Genomic DNA, 15,933 nt, shown 5'->3' with positions numbered 1-15,933 from the left:
AATTTGATTTAAATTCTTGTTTGAAAGTTGGCATGTTTGCATGATACATTGTTTGATTATTTGATAAATATGAGATATGTGTTCACTGCTTGTTTGGACGTGTGGATGGATGAATGATGCATGTGGTGAATTGAGTTGAGATAGGAATTGATCGTCAATTGTAGTATTCTGAGTAATAGTGGTAATCTGGTCGAGCGTCCGTTTATATTAGGTTCTCTTATACAAGGAATTACGGTAATAACGAGCGTGTTATAATATTAGAATGTAAGTATGAGTGATCAGCCTAAGTGTGGTTCTCCTTTAGACTTCCTGAACAGTTTAGTTAACGTGTCATATACTACTCAAGGTCGTAGACGTTATCGTTCTTTTCATTCAGAATAAGTGGTGGCTCAATTGTGTGTGTGTGTGTATATATATATATATATATATATTCATTCGCTTTCTGTGAGTTTATTAGCGATCGGTCTTGGACCAATCTTTAGTCTTAGTAGCGCTCGTTCCTGATAAGCACTTGGTCTTGGACCAGCGCTCGTTCAATAGTGTTCGGTTTCTACAGGGCTCGGTCTTAAACCAAGCGCTGGGTCTTGTTTTCGGTAATATAGTATTACTGTGCTTATAATCAGAGTCTTTATTCAAACTAGATAGCGTTCGTTAATTCATAGTTTCTCATCAGTATTATTATTTAGAATAAGTCAGTGTTGGTCTTTAAAAGGTGTTCGGCCTAAAGTCTTAGTACTCGGCCTAGGCTTCGTGGCGTCCGGTTTGAACTCTTAGGAGTCTGTTTATTAAAGTAGATGAGTAGCGCTCAGTCTCGTTAGTTTCTAAGAAGCGTTATTCCAGTCGTACTTGGGCTATGATAAGAGCGTATGATCTTATTTCATTTGAATGTATGGATGATTAAGTATGAGGAAAAATTGAGATGTGATGTGTATGAAATAGTTGATTATGAACGAGTATTCCAGGGAGAAATATCTCAGAAAGTGGTTATTGATTGGTAAAGTATGAATGTGGGCAAAGCTTAGCGGGCGTTCATCCTGATATTCCATGATTACTCGTTCTCATGTAGAGAGGAGTAAGTCACGTGTGGGAATGGCATGAGGTCCTAGTCCATAAGGTTAACTTGGACGGAACGGATCAACCTCGGGTGGCAGTTGTTGAGGGTATCCCAGTTACTACATCACCTGGGTACACGAACGTCGTAGCTACACATGATTCATACAGTCCGGACAGTCAGAGTCAAGTGGTCGTTTTTGCATGCCTTGAATGTATGAATGATGATTTGAGTGTCGTTGGTTTATTTATGAATGTTGTCTGTTGTTATGGAAGAAATTAAATTACATAAGCTTACCCGTTTATCATCTTTGTCTATGTTGTACGTCTTGTCGTTGTCCTGTTGCAATGATCATCAGTGTGGATGTGAGCAGAGGGAAAAAAGCTGCTGGAAGAAATGTTGGAAGACATAACGGAAGTGAAGGCCGAACCTTGAGAGCGTTCGGTCTGGTGTTGGCTTTCTCTTTTGTAAAGACCATGCAGTATTAGTGTATTTTGTAAAACGTTCGGTCTAGTAGTAACAAGCCTTAGTTTTTAATTCCCTGCTATTAAGTAAGGTCGTTCGGCCATAATAGTATATCGTTTTTGTGTAGAACTGATCTGTATTATTATTCACATGTGATGACTCTCGTATGGTTTTACACTGTATTTTTTGAATTTTACACAAAATAATACTCGCTTATTTTCAAAAAGTTCTAATCTTTCTAATACATAAATATTTTAAAATATTTGTTTTTAAAGGCTATAGATAAAGCTGAAAAGAATTATTTAAAGTAAAACTCAAATTCGTTTTAGAATACGACGAGCCTATGTTTAAAATTTAAATTCAACAAAATTAATTTTGAAGCAAACCATGGAGTAAACTGGAACAAATAATAAACATCTGAAGCGTAAAAATTTATGTTATTCACATGTGAAGTTCAAAATGATTATATTGATATTTATTCACACTGTTCTAAAAGTATTGTTCTTTTAGATTATCACCAAAGGCCTAAAATATTTCAATTTAATTATTTAACTTTAAGCTCATATAAATATGTTAAATATCTATATAAAAGTTCTGCCACTCATATATACTAATTCTAACTTAACTCTGAACTTAAGAGAGGTGACAAAATATATATGTGACCTAAAGAAAACTACTACTATTATTATATTAGAAATATATTAGTCATTGAATTGAATTTTTATTTCTACAATGTCTTTATATTCTTTCCTATTCCATAGTTCTTCGTAATTACTGTGCATTTAAATATATAATTTGGTTTTATTATATACACTTCTAAAATCTTCTATGAAACATAAGATAACGCTATTCTTCCATCTAATTGGTTTGGAAGTTTATAATATATAAATAATTATCAAGCAATGTTTTCTTTTTTCACCTAAGAACAGTTAAAGAAATTATATTAGTATGAGTATTTACTAATAATAGAATTAAATTGTAATTATTATATTCAAATGAATAAATAAAAATTAATTTAAAAGTTAAAAAAACTTAAACTGCCTATAAAATGAAACGAAAAGGGAGGGTTTGTGAAACACTGCACTGCACATAGCATAAGAATATTTTAATCGAAATATACTAAATTTTATATTGATTGATAATACTTAATTTATATGGATGGATCAACTGATAAAAAAAGAGTTTCAAAAAAATATTAGGAAGGTTGTAGAATGGTTACCTTGTCCTATAATTCTGTGTTTTCTATCTGAACATGGAAATTAATAATTTTATCTAATTTTATATCAATTAAATATTTAGCATGTCACACCATCAAAGATCATTTGCTTGAAATAGATGGAATACGCCAGTTTTATTTTAACTACAATAAGATTTGAGTTTAAATATTTACATAAATTACTCAAATTCCGCATCATTAATTTGACTAACTTATTCTCACAATATGATAATTCTCGATAGAGTTTTAGTATTATTATTTCTTAATATATGTCTCCATCACATTAATTCTTTTATAACATATTTCTCTGTCATTTATTATTTTTTTACTGAAAAAATATTTAAGTATGTTGATTCACAACAGAGTTAAAATTTAAGTCTCTTGCTTAATAACAGATTTAAAAATTAAGTCTGCCAAATCTAAGTCTGTTCTAAAATAAATTTAAAAAACTCAAAATAACATACTTAAAAAGCCTATTTTGTACTAGTGAATCAAGTATAATTTTCTCTAAAAGTATAAATTGCATAACTCATTTTAAGACAGAAGGCAAATATTTGGATAATGATACTTTGACAATATTTTAACATTATCTATGTGTCATCCTGTAATTGGTTTATGTTGGTGTTTATGATTATTATTATTGATTGTAGATTTATTTTGAATCAATCACAAAATAACCCATAAATTATATTAAAATATTATAAAAAAAATATTGTTAAAGGATCATATCCCCCTATATATTACTTTACCGACATGCAACATTGATGCATTATAGCTGCAGACCGACCAGGCAAGACCTCGTAACTTTGTCCACTCCGCAAATTCTGCTAAGGAAAATTGAATAGACATATACTTGTCCCTATCTGTTTGTTGTTAGTATATCGAATTATATACACTATACAACAACATTATTGACTCCAAATGTTTTTATTCTGCACATCACATTTTTTTTCTTATTCTTATTATGTACTATAAACTACTGTTCTCTTTCCCATTCCATCTCTTCATTACTGCAATTTTACCTGAGAAATGTTCCATGGAAGGCAATTAATATTGCATGTCAAGGAATATACTTTGATCACCAAAGCTACTTTCAGTATACAGTAAAAGGCCAAAAGGAAACATCATATCCTACAAATTAAATACAGACACCAACATTACTGAATGCTAAATTAAACAAAACCTTGTTCAACTGATTGGTGAAAGAAGCTCTCACCTATACTTTTAACTGAAGTGAGTTATCATATATGTACAGTTTTATCTTTTCATATATTATGTAGGAAGAAATTGTTTCCGCTGACATAAAAGTGAAACTTTATCATTGTGCCAAAACACTGTTGAGTGAAAAAAAGAGGTTGATGATTTGAACAAAAACGTTTGAAAGTGAAGAGGAGGGGTGTTACTTTCTGCAATGTTAGTTAAAATTATCGTCTTTTGATGGCACTTTTTGGACTCATTATTTGGGAATAACACTGCTGTCGTTGTTGGTGAAAATTTAAATATGAATTTAAATCTTATATTAGATATAAATAAAAATAAATAAAACATTATGTAAGGACGAAGATTAATAAATTTATTATTTTAAAATTTTCAGTTGAAAATAATGTTAATTTTTTTATACAACTAATAATATCGTATTGAAATTTTTTTTCAGATAAATATGTCTGTTAAGATGAATGATTTTTTTTTTTTAAATCTCTCAATAAATGACCATGAGTGTTCTCAGCAATCGGAAATTGCAAGAAGCATTATGAGTTTGAATACTAAGACACAGTAGGAAAAAGTACAAATTCTGACCTTAATCTATCTCCTCTACCCTCTCTTTCATATCATATCATGGACTGCAATGCAATCCTATGTTAGACCCTTTAACTTTAAAAATCATATGACCATATATTAAAATAAAATATTATATTTAAATATGTTTTTTATTTTTAAATTATTATAATATTTTTTATTTTTAAACTAAATATATAATTTTCACGTGTTACTTTTATGTTAATGTCATAGAATATAAAAAAATAATATATAATTTGATTTAAAGATAAAATACAACATTTTATATGATAATTTAAAAAATAAAAATATATATAACTCAAAATAAAATAATAGACGTGTACGTTAAATTAAAAAAAATACATAACAAAATATATGCATAGGAGTCAATTTTAATTTAAGAAATTTTGGTGCATTATTCTTCTTTATTTCATTTTATTTTATAAATATAACAAAATATATTTTGTGGATATAAATAAATTTAGAAAACATATTCGTGGTTACACAATTTTGTAAATAATAATATATTTGTTACTAATTAAGTAATATTGATTCTCACTTACAAATAATTTTATTTTTATCCACTACAACTGTTTCCATTAATATATTACTGGCAGATTGTTTATATTATTAGAGACAAATTTTGAATCATGAGTGAGATTTATTTAATAAAAAATAAAAGGTTAAAATAAGTTTTTAGTCCCTAAATTATTGGTCCTTTCTAGTTTTCGTCCCTTTATCAAAATAAGGTACAATTTGGTCCTCATTCTTTTCAAAATTTTGGTTTTAGTCCTCCAAAACTAACACCGTTAAAAATGTGATAGTTTTTGAGGTTAGTTTTCGATGACTAAAACCAAAGTTTCGAGGACTAAAACTAGAGTTTCGAAAAGAATGAGGACCAAATTGTACCTTATGTTGAAAGAGGGACGAAAACCAGAAACGACCAATAGTTTAGGACTAAAAACATATTTAACCCAAAAATAAATTCATTTTATAAATTTTAATGGATTTAATTTCTTCATTTCAACTAATAATAAATAATATATTTGAGATTGGATCCTATCTTTTAGTCTATTTTTATCATGTCCTTATTCTATTCACATTAATATATATTTAATTAGCAAATTTCGATAGTTTTATCAAGATATTTAAATTATTCTTATAAAAAAATAGGATGAATATTCTGGTATTTAGTTTTAAAATTCTTTAATTAGAATATTTTGGCATCTTTTGAAGAATTTGGTGAGATTTTTCTGACACCTTTTCTTTAGAAAAAAGCTGTAAGCATTAGGCAAAGTAATAACTGCAATATTATGATATAACACCTGTATCCTATTTAAATAGGTAGTGATATCTCCTTTTTTTTCAATTAAAATGTGTTCTCCTAGTATTATTTTAAACTATCATTCTCCTATTACTTTTTTTTATATACATTTATTCAACACATTTTTATATTTTTATAGAGTATTTTGTGCGCATAAAATTAGTTTTTCTCTAAATAAATTTGACATTTAGTTTAACACATTTATATTCAATATTTTATGTTATACATGTAGTATCTGTTCGTGTATTTCTATCATTTTTTTAAAAAAATTGTTATGGGAAGAGTTTTTCTCTGAAATTACAAAATAAAAAATATTTTACTCTTAGTGATTTATGTTTGTTTCCTTCGGATAGTAGTTATTTTGTTTAAACATATATTTATTATAAAATATAATTGAAATAATCATAATATATTTTATATATGGTCAAGAAAAGTTTTAAAACTTATTTTTTATTAAAATATATGTATTAGTAGGAAAATAAAATTATAATATATTTTATTTTAATAAAAGTCAATAAAAATATAAAAATATTTTTTTACAAGTAGTGTAACATATACATTTTATTAGTGTTTTCAAAATGAGTTAGAACTTGTGGGTTGTCATAGGATTGGGTCGGATTGGATTTAAAAAAATGAATTTCTTTTATACAGGCTAATTTTCAACTCGACTCATCTAGGTTGAATCCGTGGTGAATCGGATTGGTTCACCAACCCACCTAATTTAATTTAATTATTTTTTATTTTTTTCAATAGAATTTGTTAACATTTTTTTATTGTATTGTAAACGGAAATAAAGAAAAAGATGTTTCAGTAAAATATTATAAATTTATCCATTCGAGACTTTAATCTTATAAATGAATAAGTGATACAAAAATTATCAATATTATAAACTTATTTATTCGTCCTTTGAGTTTATTTTTGGATTACATTTGAGTTGTATATTAGTTTTTTTATTTTGAGTTGTCTTTGAAGTTTAACATCATTTTAGAGTGAAATTTATTTAAATTTGAATTCCAAAAAAAATTGTAACTCTTTTTATTTAACAAAAACTTGTAATTAAATAAGTCAGTGAGCCAACCCGTTTAACCCGTCAACCTGTGATGGGACAGATTAGGTTCGAATTTTTTCAGTTAGCTAATAAATGAACTGGGTTGGGTTAGTTCATTAAGTGACCAACCCGTAGTAAGCTAAACCAGGTCAGATAAGGGAATCATTTTGATAACACTACATTTTATGTCTCCGTAATTTTATTTATTATTTTTTAAAAATACATTAAAGTTATCTTGGAAAAAGTATTCTAAGAACATGGAACATAGAATGCATTTAGTGTGTATGTACTACTTCTTTTATAGGTTTTTTTAATCATAGTAAAGAAGTGTTTATCTATAAGGTTTTTAATAAGGCATATTAATAAGTTTGTCATTCTATATTATTCATGTAGAATTGTATGAAGAATTTAAAGTACCCACTGATGAAATAATGCTCCATTCCCACTAATAATAACCTATCTATTGGCCTTTGGAACTTAATAAAAAACCTAAGTATAATAACCAAATTAAATATATTATATATGTAATAAACCTAAGTACAACTCTCCATTTATCTTATTGTAAAAAATTAAAATATTTTATAAAATACAATATAAGAGAACAACAAAAATATACATTATAATATATCTATGTAAAAAATTATCCATCTCTAAAAATCACTTCCATTTAAAACTATTGGTACGTACTACTACACTACAAAAATAAAGTATTATCACTACAGGAAATGCGCTAATTATCGAAGGCCATTTACCGACGGTCTTTTGGTCGTCGGTAATATCGATTTACCGAAGGATTTACCGAAGGGCATGTTGAGGTGGTGATTATCGAAGGAGTGTGACCGTCGGTAATGGCGTAGTGAATTTACCGAAGGATTATGACCGTCGGTATAAGTATCAACTTAATGAAATGAGAATTTGGGATTTCCCTCTCCCATTCTCCCAAATTGTTTTCACGCAACTTCGCAGACTTCACCTACTCCCTTGTTCAGAACCCTAACCTCTCTTTTCTTTAATCGTTGTGTCAACGTGAGGAGAGTGCTGGTGAGGAGGGTGGTCATTCACGGATTACAATGTTGCGAGGGGGCTGTTGGAAGGTGTTTCTTGACGTGGTTGTTGTGTCGGCGTGTTGACGTTGTTGTGGTGGCGTGACGACAATTTTGTGGCGGCGTGACGATAGTGTTGTGGCGGCCTGACCAGGGCTTCCACTATCGGAGGGCGAAGCCAATTTAGGGGTTGTCGGTGTGGTTTTGGGGTACGTATCGCGACGTGGTGGGTAGGGAGGCTCCATTAGAGTTCAATCATGAAGAAAGGGTCAGAGATACACTAAAGCAAGTGATTGTAGAAAGTAAAGAGTAAAGAAAGGTGCAAGTGCAAGCTAGGAAGCATTTCGAGTTGAGTGCGAGACGCGTGAGGGCGAACACATTTTCCAAGTATGTGCTAACTGAAATGTTTTATGGTATGGAATGTTGTGGTTTAAGGATGTAAATGATATGGTTGGTTTCGATGAAGAAGAATGAAAGGTGGTTGGGTCAAATTGGGGATTGGGTATTGCTTGAAATTAATGATGAATTTTGAAATTGGATTAAGGGTGGAAAAGAATGATGATATAAGTGTTAAATTAAGGATATTGTTTGGTCTGGAATGTGAAATGAATTAAAGATAGTAATTTATGCACCTATAATTGTGTGATAGAGTGCAAGTCTTAAAGAGTTAGTGAAATCTTGTATATATTTTGCCATATCTATGTTTGTTAGATAAAACCAGGTTAGGATAATTTATAATGGTTTGACATTTGGAATGTTTTTTCTAGATGTACTGTTTGAACTAATTGAGAGCTAGGCTCTATTAATTGATGATGGAAATCTGGTTAGAGTTGGATGGAAATAAAGTTAAAATTTGTATCTTTTGAGTTTAGAATATTGTATGATGGCTAGTGATTATTGAATTTGGTTTTACTCTTAGTTGTTGTGCTGAAAAGATTGAATGTAACTAAGTAGTGCAAATGTTGTAGTTGCAAGGGATATTTAGGAAATTTCTTTGATGTAGAGAAGTTTCTGTAATATGGTCATGAGCATGTGGTTTTGGGGACTAAGTTAATATGTAGGAATGTTAAATACTGATGCATGAATGTATCATATTGGGATAACGAGGTTAAAGCTATTTGTTAATTTGTTTGGACTATTTAATAAGAGAATGAAAGTTTATATTGAGATAGTTAATTGTTGTTAAGATTAATTCAAAGACAAATCTTTAAAAATCATTCAAAAACAGAGGTAAAATCTATTTAAACAAATTTTGAATGACTAAAGAAAGCTAGAAATTAACTTAAAAATTAAAATCTTCAAGAAACTCAAATTTTCAATACTCAAAACCTACCAAAGCACTATAAAACTATACTAAACAAGTTAAAAGTAAGAACTGAACTAAAATAGAAAGAAACTTGTAAAGAAACTTCGTAAGCAAGTCTTAAATGACTAAAGAACACTTCAAAAGTCACTAATTCTAAGAGATTCTAAAACTCACTAATGAAAGTCTAAAAGTACATTAAAACTAGTATAGAAATGAGGACTGCATTAAATGTAATGCAGTAAAATGTAGTGCAGCTTTGTAAACAAGTTTTAAATGTTAAAAGAAAGTTAAGAAACAACCTAAAACCTACCTCTACAAAAACTAAAAAATTCACTAATGAGAACCTAAAATTATGCTAGAACTCTCAAATCATGAAAATTGTTCTAAACTAACGAATGAAACTATAATGTAACTACCTAAACATGTTTTAAATGGTATAAGACTATTGAAAACTATGGTAACTAATGAAAATAGGAAAGAAATCAAAATCTGCTTATGAAAACCAGAAAGATGCATTAGAAAGGTCAAAAATTGGAAACTGCACTAAAGTAACCTAAGAATGTGCAATGTTCTTATCCTAACAAGAGTAAAGTAGTTACATGAAGCTAAGAAAAATGTCATATTGTATGAAGTAGCTAAATATCAAATTTTGGCTACTTAAAACCTAAAAAGTGTACTAAATAAGTGAGAAAATGGTAATTCACCTAAAGTAACCTAATAACGTGAAATATTCATATCCTAACAAGTTTAAAGTACTTAAATGAAGCTAAGAAACATGTCAAATAGGAAGAAGTACCTAAATCTCAAAATTGAAGTACTTAAAACCTAAAAATTGTTCTAAATAGGTGACAATTTAGAAATTCACCTAATATAACCAAAGAAAGTATAATGTTCTTATCCTAACAAGTTTAAAGTACTTAAATGAAGCTAAGAGAGATGTCAAATTGGATCAAGTAGCAAAATCTCAAAATTTGACTACCTAAAACCTAAAAAGAGTACTAAATTTAACATCCTAACAAGTCTAAACTAGTGAAATGAAGCTAGGGAACTTGCCAAAAGCAAAGAATTACCTCAAACTCAAAGTTTGAGTATGTAGAACCTAAAAAAGTTAGCGACAAGAGATTTACCGACGGTGTTTTGACCATTGATAAGCCGTCGGTAAAAGGTAATTACCGATGGCTTATGGCTGTTTCCGAGGGATTATGCCCTTCAGTAATGCCCTTGTTTTTTTGTATAGGAGAGATTTATTTCCAACGATTTTAATAACCTCAGGTAATTTCAAGTGATTTTTTTCCAAAATTGCATATATTTATGACAGTTTTTTATAAAATCCATTAGTTAATTTATTTTCTTTTCAATTATATTTCCAGCGGTTTTATACGAAACTGCACAAAAATTGTTAAAACAAAATTCCTCGCATCCTACTTATTTAGGTTTCCTTCTATTTTCTTCTTCCTCTTCAAACTTTCTTATGCTTCTTCTTTCTCATTTGCTCTTCACTTTGTCTTCAAGTTGATCATCTCTTGCTACACCAGTTGCCCAGTTGTTATCTTGTTCTCCATTTCACATTCACTATTAAGGATTTTGTTCTTCCCTCCACTTCTTGACTTATGGACTTGCGCTTCTTCTTCATGATTCATTATTGAGTATGTGACAATACCCTTCCATCATTGTTGGCCCCTTACTGGTAAGCTCTCTTCTTTTGCAATCCTAATGGTTTTTCCTCTTGTATGAAATCTATTTTTTATGTCTCTATTCTCTTTCAAAAACCCTAAAAATTAGGGAACCTAGGTTATTGGAATTTTTTAGTTACTCTTATGCAAATCCATAACTCCTAATCTTGAAGGCAATGCGAGTGTGCTTATTATTTGGCTTTTAGGTTTCGTCTTCTTTCTTACATTTCCCTCAAATGCAACTGGTTGCGGTTTCAGAAATCCCGATAAATGACGACAGTTTTTACGAAAACTCGCAAATAGCGATGATTTTGAATGAAATCGTCGAAAATTAACGATGATTTTTCCAATAGTTTTATCAATCACAAGAAATGCATTTATCAGGAATTAAAACTGTCGGTAATGCAAAAATAAACATACAGTATTATCACATATTTTTGTAGTGCTACATGCACGTTCTCGTATAAAAGTTTGGTAAAAAATGAAAAACACTCCAAATGTTTTTTTTATTATAATATATGCTTATATTTTGCCGATGATAAAAAAGAGAGAAAAAGAAGAAAAAAATGTGTACAAAAAATTCGAAAGTATAAAACGTATTGGTCATCATAATCATAAGAGAAACTTCATAAAGATTAATTAAAAGAAACGTGAAAGGCAATATATTCTAAAGAAGACGGTACAAAATTATGATATAAGAATATTTACTAAAACAAAAGTGTCATTTGTTAACTAAGAGACATTAAATCAACTGTACAAACTGATAGCATAACTTTTACTTACAAAAACTATATATTAATATATATTGTGAGTTTTTATTAAAATTATAATATCATAGCCAGTGAATTGAATTTTGTTAAACAAAGTCTTGCATTCTAATAAATACTCGAATTTTGTTTATTAAAACTAATCATTAACAAGTAGATGATCAATTAATATAGATAATAATCTGGTTAAAAATAATAATAATAACACTATCTCATGTTATATTAATAAATATTTTTAAAAAACAAATAACTTTATACTAATAATTAAATAAAACAAGTATTACAAATACACCTATATATCAACAATTCCATTTCTATCATTTACTCGTTTAAATAATAAATAAATATTAACAACAATATTATGGATAATTCCATAACAATAAATTAAATGACTATAAATAGATTAAGAAGTAATTTTTAAATATAATTCGTTTTTCTAAAATTGATTTATAAAATAAATTTGCGTTTGTTTATATACGATAATGATCCCTAACAAATTATATAATTAATGTATAATGTGATAACTTGCTATTAATAATTTGTGAAAAGTAATTATATTAATTAATATGATAGAAAAAATTAATTAAAAATATATTAATTTATATAAAAAGAAAAAAATAATTAAAAACATGTAACATGGTAAGTATAAATTAAAAAAATATGATGAAATATAAAAAAAGAGTTAGTAAAACGGAGAAGATGCAGGCAAAAAAGACAGAAGAGGGTGGGACCAAAAATAATAGGAAATGGACAAAAGTTGGCGGTTTTAAAGGGGTATTGAATATTGTGGGCGCAACCTGCTGATTTCATCTGTCTTTCTTGTGTTACGTTACGTGAACTCAACAAAACAAAACAACCTATGTATTCATTTTGCAATCACCATCACCTTCTTTTTCATCACCGTTTCTCATTTTCTCATCAATCACATATCTAATCTCACATTTACCTCACAAAACATCTCAATAATTCACAACTTCCCACGTTTAATGTGTTTTTATCATCCCTAATTATCACTCTCTCCCTCTCTTTTACATTATTCAACTACTATTTTAACCATAGAGTTGTAATATATTTTTTTCAACTAGAGATGTTTATAAGCAACATACTTCAAAATTGTCATAAAATATTTTATATATGTTTTGGTTGGTAGGATCGAGGTTAATAATTTTTTAATTATCGAATTATTTATATTGGTTATCGTTTGTCCTTCGTTCAAAAATTTATTTATAAAAGTCACTTTAAGACGAAAGTTTTATTAGTAATAAATATAATTAACTTATCGTATATTTTTATAAATTTTGAAGCTTTAAATTAGTGTCGACCTAATTATAACGCAACGAATAATAATTAATTTTAATTTAAATTAATTATCATCAATTTTAATTGTTATTTAAAACTACCTATTAGAAATATGTTATCCAACCAACTAATTTATCAAATATTTCTAATTAGTAAAATTGTCAAATCCTAAATTGATCATATTATTATACAATACAATATATATATATATATATATAAAAGCTACATCATATACTGCTGTTCAATAATAATTAAAATTAAAAATATATAAATTAACAATTTTTTCATTCACTTTACTCTCTATCTTCTAAAACGATTAATTAATAAACTTGTTAGATTTATTTGGGTAATATCTATTAAAATATTTATCCCATCTAAAATAGTTCACTTTGTTATCGGGGTATTCATGAAAAATTACTCATATATATTAATTTTAAATAAACTATTTAAAAATAAGTTCTTAAAATATACTTAGATAAAATTAATTAATTTTAATATTATAACTCAAATAGAATTGCATAATAAAAATATTAATTTAAATAAATTTGGATTTTTTTAAAAATAAATTTAAATGATGATTAAATACTATTTAATTATCAAAATTTATAAATTTATTATTTTAAAATTTTGATTTAAAAGTAATATAATGCTTGATATAATTATTATTAGTACTTAGATCCTACAAATATAACATGGTGTTTATGTGGAATGTCTCTTCCTCAAGAAAGATATTTCAACTGTTAAAAACTTTGAATTTTCAGAAGCTTCTAATTATTTCATAAGTTTCCAATCAGATAGTTGCTCTTATTAAACAGGCGTATCCTCACTGTTATTATATTTTGCTTTTCATTTTATAAGCATATAAGGCATGGTGATCGGGATGAAAAAAATATTGTATAAATCTGTAAGTAAAATATTTAATTATCCATAAATACAAATACCATAGTATAAAGTAGATTAATATCCACTTCTCATTAATTATTACTATTGAATTTTATTAATTATTGTTATTGAATTTTATTTCAATGTCAGAAAATTAAAATCATTAAAATAAAGTTATTAATAATATTTTTATTAAAGAATTATTTAAAATTAAAATTAAAATTAAATATATTTTTTATTTGGACTGAAAAAATTAAAGTTATATCTTCAAAAAGATTATATTTCTGAATAAATGATTAATTTATTTAACAAAAATTAAGAAAAGTTAAATTTATTTACATGTAATTTTATTTAAATCATATATTAAATTTATTTTATTCAAAATAAAAAATATCTATAATTATAAAAACAATTTACATAGAAAGTCCCTGACGTAATAACTATTAAAATAGTTTTTACTGACATAGAAATAAGTTATTGAGGAATTACTCAATTGAAAACTTGGTCATACATTGAAATAAATAAAAAACAAAAAGAAGTTTTTTTTTCTTTTATTAATGTATATGTTCAACTAGTATAGAAAATAAAAATTGACATCAGGATTTTACTTTTTTCTCTTATCAAAAACATATCATTTAAGGTACTATTAACTTCAAAATTTGTCGAATGTTAAAACTTTGTCGATAATCATATTTCTTTTTGATAGATGACAATTCGTCAGTAATAGTGCAGTTGATAACATATATAACATTTGTTAATGAAATTTTATATTCATCCATAATTATCAAAAGAAAAATCCCTTAGTAATTATCGAAAAAAAATATGTCAGTAAATTTTGTTAATAAATATTACGATCTAGTTATTCTTTCTCTTATCTCTTTCTTCTTCTATCTTTTAGATTTCTCAACTCAGAAAAATCAAAACATTACAAATGAAATGGACAATCCATCTTCAGTCAAACTGAATCCTCCATAACCAAAATTGCACTTTCATCTAACACAGAATAAAATACCTACGAAAAAAATGAAAACCAAACTGGAAATTTTCATTAGAGTGCATCGACAACGTCGACAACGGAGGATTCTTCTTCCCAGGCAGCAGAGCTCTTGCAATAGTGGTGCCCTTGTCATAATGGTCTCTTTGTGATGCAATCTAGTTTGTCATTTGTGATGGAGGCCAAACGACTCTCGTCACGGTGGGTTGCCTCTTTCAAAGTCAATGGTTATGGCTCATTAGGGGCTTCGCACGAGGTGTGTCTTTGGCTGTGATGATTTTAAGAGTTTTTATAGCCTCCACTATGTCTCGTTGGTGGTTCATGGTTTTGTAGTCCACTCAATCGATGGTTCACGATACACCTATGTTTCACAATATATGGTTCCCACAAGAGAGAGTGATAATGGGTGGCTCGCCAAGAGTGAGATAGTGAGTGAAAAATTTGTCTTTTTTTTTTATCGATAGATTTTGCCAACAAAAAAGATTGTCAATAAGAGAAATTTCATTTTTCGACGAAAAAATTTGTGGATAAATGAAATATGTATTACCGATGAATTTTATTGACGAAATAAATCCATCAGTAAAATTAGTTAGTAATTAAAATTTCAAAAATTTATCTGTAAAATTCATCTATAATTTAAATTTATCAACGAATTTATTTTTGTTGGTAAAATTTCATCAATAAAATTTCGTGGGTAATTCTAAGAATTTTTGTAGTGCATCAAGATTTGGTAAAAATGAGGATTTTAGGTTTTTATTCTTAATCGAAACATATTTTTCAAAGATAGACTTTGCTTTGGAAGCAACCGAAACCTGTATACATAAAGTAAAAATTTGAAATTATTTAAATGTAGAAATGGGAGGTGAAATGTGTACGGGATAGGCAGCCAAATGGAAGAAGAAGGTGTGGACAATGTCTAAACAACAAAAGGAGAATACTTAAACAATGGACTAAGACATCAACAATGAAGCAAGGTGCGACCTTGAGGAACCTATGACGAAGACCCAAATGTGTCACATGTCTTCTTATTCCAAACAAACATTAAATAGACCAAACGAAATACAAAGGAAACTAACCTCCAAATAACAA

The sequence above is a fragment of the Vigna umbellata genome, chromosome 7 (assembly GCF_029865625.1).
Source record: "Vigna umbellata cultivar VRB3 chromosome 7, Vumbellata_1.0, whole genome shotgun sequence".
NCBI lineage: Eukaryota > Viridiplantae > Streptophyta > Magnoliopsida > Fabales > Fabaceae > Vigna > Vigna umbellata.
This window is presented reverse-complemented; position numbering follows the sequence as displayed.